This window comes from Dipodomys merriami, unplaced genomic scaffold, assembly GCF_024711535.1.
Source record: "Dipodomys merriami isolate MVZ:Mamm:240054 unplaced genomic scaffold, mDipMer1.0.p SCAF_414, whole genome shotgun sequence".
Taxonomy (NCBI): domain Eukaryota; kingdom Metazoa; phylum Chordata; class Mammalia; order Rodentia; family Heteromyidae; genus Dipodomys; species Dipodomys merriami.
In genome coordinates this window covers 381728-389796 of record NW_027205760.1, presented here as the reverse complement: position 1 = coordinate 389796, position 8069 = coordinate 381728, and the positions used below count along the sequence as shown (strand labels likewise).

General features: G+C 33.2%; 1 pseudogene; it reads right to left on the bottom strand.

Moving 5' to 3' along the window:
- Positions 1–7724: 7724 nt before the first annotated feature.
- On the bottom strand, positions 7725–7824 carry LOC138807189 (U6 spliceosomal RNA; annotated as a pseudogene).
- Positions 7825–8069: the final 245 nt, after the last annotated feature.

The window sequence follows — 8069 nt, the reverse complement described above, 5'->3', positions numbered from 1 at the left end:
AAAAGTGAATATTGACTTAAACATAACAATTTATTCAAATGTTAACTTCAAGCAGGATTAAAACATGGCATATAAAACAAAAAGAGTGATGTAAATGTAAAGCAAAGGAAGATGTTTTGACAATTTTGGAGATGAAGCATTCTTAAACTTGGATTTAAAATTATAGGAAAGGAAAACAATATAGTTGAACTCAATAAAAGTGTAAAACAGTTTAGTCTGTGAAAGGTCACATACATGTAGTGAATAGAGGAGCAGGTGGCTCATATATCTCATCCTAGCTACTTGGGAGGCTTTGAATTGAGTATTGCTGTTTGAAGGCAGCCCACAAAATAAAGTCCCTGAGAATCTTATCTATGATTAATCAGCAAAAAAGCCAGAATTGAGGAATGAATGAAATGGTAAATTGTTAACAAATTGCAACAAATCTCAGTGACCCTGAGTTCAAGTCTCACAACCATACATAGATGTACAAAAGTAATAGTAGTAATAGTTATATGATAATGATGATGATGATGATGATGATGATGATGATGATGATGATGATGATGATGATGATGATGAAGGGTACCCATAGTCAAGGATAAAGTATTTGCAAATCTTATACCTGAAGAATGCCTCAAATCTAGCCTCTCAAAACCCAATATTAAAAAGAACATCAATTAGAAACAAGCAAAATACATCTTGTGAAAAATAAGCACAAAAAAGCATCATTAGTCATCAAATAAATGAACATTAAAACAAAAATGACATCATAAAACATGAATGAGAATTACTTCACATAATACCATGTTTACCATACTAAATGCTATCAAGAAACAGAGAAACAGGATGCTGGCAGGAATGTCAAATGGGAAAGCCACTTCTGAAAACATTTTGACGGGTTCCTAGAATGAAATATGCAACCACACACAGTATAGCACAGGAATTGAGCTCTTCAGGCTTTGTCTCCTAGAAATAACATATAACATTCATCCAAAGGCCAAAAACACAGAGGATTATAGCAGCAGTATTTCCTCTAGTCAAAGAAATAGAAATCAATTTGGGCTTTCTTCAGATTAATGGGAAATTAATTGTGCTACATGCTCCAATAACAGAACCAAGAGGCAATTAGACTGAATACCATACAATATTAAGGCATACAATAACTGAGAATAATCTACCATAGATTTGAGGGCAATCTTAAAAAGCTTATTTATTGCGTGATGTAGAATAGGAGAAAAAAAATGTGTTAGTTGCCAGGATGAAACAGGTTTGGTATGGGACAAACAGAAATAGTGGGTTTAATTATAAAAGGGAAGCATGACACAGACTTATTTTGGTAAAGAAAAGTATCTGTAAATATTGTATATTCACATAGAGTTGATAAAATTATATTGGACTTAATATGTGCACAAAAATTAAAGTAACTGAAGTCTGCATAAGATACTTGTGAAATATCAATGTCTTATTTATGATGTATACTAGAAATATTTAAATGAATTGGAAAAAGTATTCAAGGTATTTATCTGTGTTCTTACAACATCATAACGATCCATATTAACCTCAATAGGATTTAATAATATCTAGAAAACAGAAGTCAATATTAAATGTTTACATTGAAAACTAGTCTGGGTCCAAGCTTGAGATGAAATATACATTGCAAATTAAAAGGCAGAGATTTAGAAGACTGATATCAGGCCAGTTTTGGCAAAAAAAAAAATCGTGAGAGACTACAAAAACAAAGAAAGCTAGATATAGCGTAATTTCCCTGTTATCTCTCGTTTGTGGAAGTGGAATTACATAACGATACCTTCCTTGGACCAGGTAGTATAATTTTTCTCAATAAAAAAATAAAACCAAACAACAAGAAAGGAATACACAGTGAGAAGTTTGGGCTAATTTTGTCACAATGTTTTGGGAAGTTTCCTATTGAATTGCAACTCATATATAATCCTCACTTGTGTATTAGACACGCTCTTCATTAAAGAACATTCCTAGATGCAAAATAGCTCATGATTCCCAACCAAAAATTTGAAAAAGTAAGTGTAATTCTGTTGGATTACAAAGAAATGTTGAAGGATTACAAAGACTTAAGCCTGGAAAAATAGCAAAGTTCATCTAATGTAGGACTTTGTCGACTTGGCTAAATTGGAAATTAGATTTAAAATATTTTTGTTTGTAATTTCATATTCTATAGGATACTACAAAATTCTTTTCAAGTAGAAGATTTAATTTACAAATTCACAAATGATTCTGGCATTCTATTTTCCTAGAATATTCTTTCAATTGAGGTATAATTAGAAATTAATTAATAGATAATTCCAACAGATCATGTATAACATGATAATGTGAATAATCTGGACAGAGTTGCCATCAAATGGATGCTATTAATTGATAAAGTTAGAAAAAGAGCAATTTTTGAGACTTTGATGTAACATCGTATAAGAGACTATTTGTGTGACATCTTTTTTCTTCTACATATACATAACACAGGAAGAAATTTCCTTAATTACATACCTCTATATACAATGAGAAAAATGTTAGATTTGAGGTTTGTTTTTATTGTTTTGTTTGTCCTAGGGCTTGACCTCTGGTCCTGGACACTGTCCCAGATTCTGTTTGTGCTCAAGGCTACTGTTCTAACACTTGAACCTTAGTGTCACTTTTGTCTGGCTTTTCTTAGCAATTTATTGGAGATAAGAATATAAGGAACCTTCCTGCCTGGGTGGCCTTTGAACCATAATCTTCAGATCTTAATATTCTGATATTCAAATCTCCTGAATATTTAAGATAAATAAAAATAATATAAAATAAAATAAATATAAAATAAAAATAAATAATATTTGCAAGTGTTCCAATCTCAAGAATACAACTGGGGGAAAATGATGCAGCAAAGTTTATTGTACTGTTCTTTGAACAATTGGGAGGGCATCACAGCAGAAGTGTAGTATTTTTTCACAATAGTGATAAGCTAGTCTTGATGTGAATTTAAGGAATTTTAAGGTGCACCTTACAAGTTGGAAACTGTTGGGCTAGGATGACTTTACGAAATAAAAACATGGGATTGATTGTCATAGAAATAATAGCTTACTCTGATGAACAAATGTTTACTCTTCAGGAATTAATTATTATAGATAGGTCATAGTCTTATCTTCTATCAGAATGTGGCTATTTTTTCTGTTGACTTTTAAATATGTAACATCTATTGGAAATTGCATGTATTGCAGTACTAATATTCAAACAGATACTTTTAAAAATATCTCTGGTATGGCATGATCAGAATTTGACAATGAGTAGTTAGTAGTCATAGGAATTTTGGAGAACACATATATTCTGTTCTCTTAATTATTCAATTTTAAAAGTTAGGAGTTTCCATAGAATTGAACTGTTTTCTGTTTTAGTATGAGGCAATACTAAAATAATGTTTTTTTCTAAATAATGGTGAGTATATTGTGAAAATATTGTATAGTTTGATAACATTCAAGTTAATAACCCTCTAATAAAGGGGTAATAGATTAGTATTTACTATACCAATACATTGAAATTATATTTTATGTAGCTAATTTTTTAAATTAAGTTTTATTGTCAAGTTGATATATAGTAGGGGTTGCAGTAATTGTAAGTTAGTGAATACATAACATGTCGAACTTTTTACCCCTCCCACACTTTTCTCACAGTTTTCATTCACCCCAGTAACCCTCACAAGTTGTAATGTAAATTTCCACCATGTTATCTTGTGAGTATTGCTATTACATTGGTTTGCCCTTTGTCCTTTGAGTCGCCATTTTCTTAGTCTTCTTCCCTTGCCACATTAAGATAAATGTGAAATCAACTACAGCAGGGGACAAGCCATAGGGGAAGACAGAAAAAAGAAATCACATAGTACACCTAAAAGAACTACCTCTGTTTCCATATGTAGGAGTTCATTTTGCTCATCATCAGCTTTTTTTTAAAATTGTTTTTGGGGGGTCAGGTCGTGGGGCTTGAACTCTGGGCCTGGGTGCTGTCCCTCAGCTCTTCAGCTCAAGGTTAGCACTCTCCCATGAGCCACAGCGCCACTTCCGACTTTTTTCTTTTTGCTTATGTGGTGCTGAGGAATCGAACCCAGGGCCTCAGGCATGCAAGGCAAGTGCTCTACCACTGAGCCACCTTCCCAGTCCCTCATCATCATCTTATACATAGCTATTGAGCCATTCTGCTCATCTGCTAGGACTATCCTAGATATTTCCTAATTATTACAAATTAGCGAATCCATGGAATCTCTTTCTTTGTGTCTTGTTTATATTATTTAGTAGGATTTTACCAAGTCTTTCCATTTCCTTATAAATTGGAAACATAGAAATCCACAGTGTATATACATATATATTTATGTATATATATATGTACACACACACACACACACACACACACACACACACACACATATATATATATATATATACATATATATATATATATACCACATTTTGTCAATTCGTTCAACTACTGAGTGGCATATTGTTTTAAAAAAAGATTGCATGTAAGTATCACTTAGGGTCATACAAAAATGACAGATGTCACTTCCCAGACATTCTAAAACATTTTATTGCTTGTACCACAGATTCATTTCTAGCTTTTGTTGGTTACTTTCTCTCTTTTTTTTTTTTTTGTCAGTCATAGGGCCTGAACTCTGGGCCTGGGCACTGTCCCTCAGCAATTCTGCTCAAGGCCAGCACTGTACCGCTAGAGCCACATAGCTACTTAAGGCTTTTTCTGCTTATGTGATGCTGAGGAATCTAACCCGGGATATCAAGAATGCCAGGCAAGCACTCTACCACTGAGCCCCCTTCCCAGCCCAACTGATGGTTACTTTCAAATCAGAATCTAATGGACTTTTTATTTTTGCTTGGTCTGGTTTCAAACCACAATCCTGAGATTTTATCTTTGTGATTAGCTAGGATTAAAGACTTGAGACAACATTGTGGCTTCTACTTTTTCCTCTATAGTTATCTAATGCACATAATTAGTAATTTAAAACTGAGAGTATAGAAGCAAGATGGACAGTATGATATTGTGCTGTCAGAAATTTAAGCTAGTAAATTTCTTCTTAAGAGCATAAATAATACCATGATATAATATCAAGGAACTCACTATTGAACATATGAGCTTAAAGATCTTTCTAATAGGTCCATTCTTTATTGTTACCCAATACTAGAAATAATGTATAATTAAGTAATAAAGTAGAAGTCCTTTGTAGGACTCCTTAACTTCCTTGTTTTTTAAAGAAACTTTTCATCTAAAAAAGTAGGCCTTTCTATTGTCTCCATGTGATTTTGATGATTGAATGTGCATAATTAGAAGTCCTTTAGTAGTCCTTTGCTATCAATTTAATCTCACTTTTTGTTCTTGGAGAATATAATGATTAAAGCAATAGTTTAGAATCAGCAAGCAATAGTTCAGAATCACACTTCCAGTGCAAGTGGATCACCAGTAAGTAATCCTCAATACCATTTTCCACAAAGTTTTGTCACAGATACAATCGGCCTGCCTTCTCTAACTGCTTTCCTAACAAGGACCTATTCCTTCACTGTACAGGAAAAGTGTGATTCAACTGATTTCAGTCATATCTGTTATTAGAATTATCAAGGATTTAGATTCTTGTTTGTAAATTGGTCAAAGCTATGTCTCTTTATCTAGGCTACTAAAAATGCATTTATTAATTTCAAGTAAATACAGAAATTCTATTTACATCTCCTTTAAAAAATAAAATTGTTTGCCGTATAAATTTATCAGAGGCATGGATTTGTGGCTTGCTAGGTCATTGCACATCTGTCTCTCTCTTCCTCTCTCCCTTTCATGGTTCTCACAGATAATATGATTGATCCATTACTTTCCTAATTTATTTTGCTTTTCTATTTTTGGTTGCATCATTTAACTTTCTGCTCTGCCATTTCCCAAATTATTTACATAAAACACATTATTTCTTATTTTCTCATTCCTAGAATCAACTGCACACTAAGGCACTATTGGTCCTCATTTTCTCTCTGTACCTTTGAATATAGAGGAAAATCTTTCCTCTGCTTCCTATTAATTCCCTACTCTCGAGTTAGAATAATTTAGAATAGTAAAACTAGAAAATGTGAAAATAATTCATGGTGAAAAAACAGATGCAGAAAATTCACCGGATTTTTCTGATGAGTCCAACCATCCATCGGGAACTATTTGGGAAATATATGTACAACTCATGCCCACTGGTACTCAAAGTCTCTGGTTAGGCAATTCTAATGAAGACAAAGAACAAGATGAAAAAGTGAGGAATGGTATCATTTGCAAGAAAAAGAAAAGATGGAGAAGGATCCCAGCAAATTTCATTTTTGAGCTGCCGAAAATTATAAGGTAACTACAATGGGGAGACTACTTCCCAAAAAGGCTACTTATGTGGATACTCGGGATGACGATGAGTATAACCCTCTTCATCAGGAAGGCTACAGTGGACACTTAGACAATATCCATGAGTTGGTGGCTCACGGCAGATATTCATGCAATAACTGTGAATGGATGGACACCCCTGCTCAATGCTTACACATGGAATAATACCAGAGTGGCTTCTTTATTACTTCATCATGATGCAGATACCAATGCCCAAACTAAATTCCTCTTGACCACCTTTAATCTTGCTGCTGGGAATAGAAATAGCAAAGATACGCTGGATCTCCTTCTGTTGAAGCATTATATCAAACCAGGTATGAAGAACAAGTTGGAAGAAACTGCATTTGATATTGCCAAAAGGATAAGTATGTATCACTACCTCTTTGAAATTGTGGAAAGCTTTAAAAATTGTTCTCCTAAGTCATAATGGTTTGATTAGGTTTCTTAAGTTTCAAAAACGCCAGTCCAGCCATTGTGTCCTTACAAAATATTTGTACAATACAAAATAACAGCAATATCTTACTTTAAAAATGCATGGATTCCATTGTATTCTTCCAAGTGAATTGCCTGACTTTGATGTCAAAATGTATTCGAGTTGTTTGTATACGTCTATAATGATTTCTCCAGATTTTGTGATTTTGGGGGGGGTTTCCGGTCATGGGGCTTGAACTCTGGGCCTTGGCGCTGTCCCTCAGCTCTTCAGCTCAAGGCTAGCGCTCTACCACTTAAGCCACAGCTCCACATCAGGCTTTTTTTCTTTTTTCCTTATGTGGTGCTGAGGAATCGATCCCAGGGCCCCATGTATGCAAGGCAAGTGCTCTACCACTGAACCACCTTCCCTGCCCCATGAGTTTGTGATTATTTTAAATCAGAAATAATTTTAACTTACCTGTTGAAATTAGTAGTACAGAAATTAAAGATATGTCTGGTGCTTGTCTGAGAAAAGTACATTTTAAAATATTCTGTATTCTGATTGTATAATGTCCATAATCTATTTCATTCTCTCCTAGGTATAATACGTTGAATTCTACATTGTTTTATAATATATGGGTTCATTAATAAATGTGTCCTTTCAGATTACATTCCATAAAGAAACAGTTTAAGATTCCTTTTTTCCTAGCTCCTTATAGTATTTTATTTCTTTGGGATAAAATGAAGATGTTATCTAATTTCAAATGTTTTGTAAAGGTTATGCTATGTAAAAGCCTTTCTAAGGTGAAGATTTAATACACTATATCAAATTAACTTTAATTCTATGATTTACATGTATTGTCACACTTGTATTTTTGCAATCAACTTTTTAATAACTATTTTTCATTTCTTGCATCTGAAGAATGAAAAATATGGAATACTTTACAAATTTTCATATCATGCTTGTGCAAGTGCCATGTTAATATTTGTATTGTTGTAACTTTGATAGTCGTACTGCTGAAGCATGTAGTATCCTGTAAATTTAAGTAGTTAATGATGCAATCTTTATACAGGAATATATCCTTGGTTGCCTCTTTATAACAAGGAAATCTTATTGTTCCTAAAAATGCTATTGATCTTATTTCTCCTAAATTCTCTGTATAGTGGGAAATACTTATATTGTTCAGTCGATTGCTCACATTTGCAATTTTTTTGGTCAATGACTATTTTACGTCTTTTTCATTTTAAATTTGATCATACTTTGAAGTCTT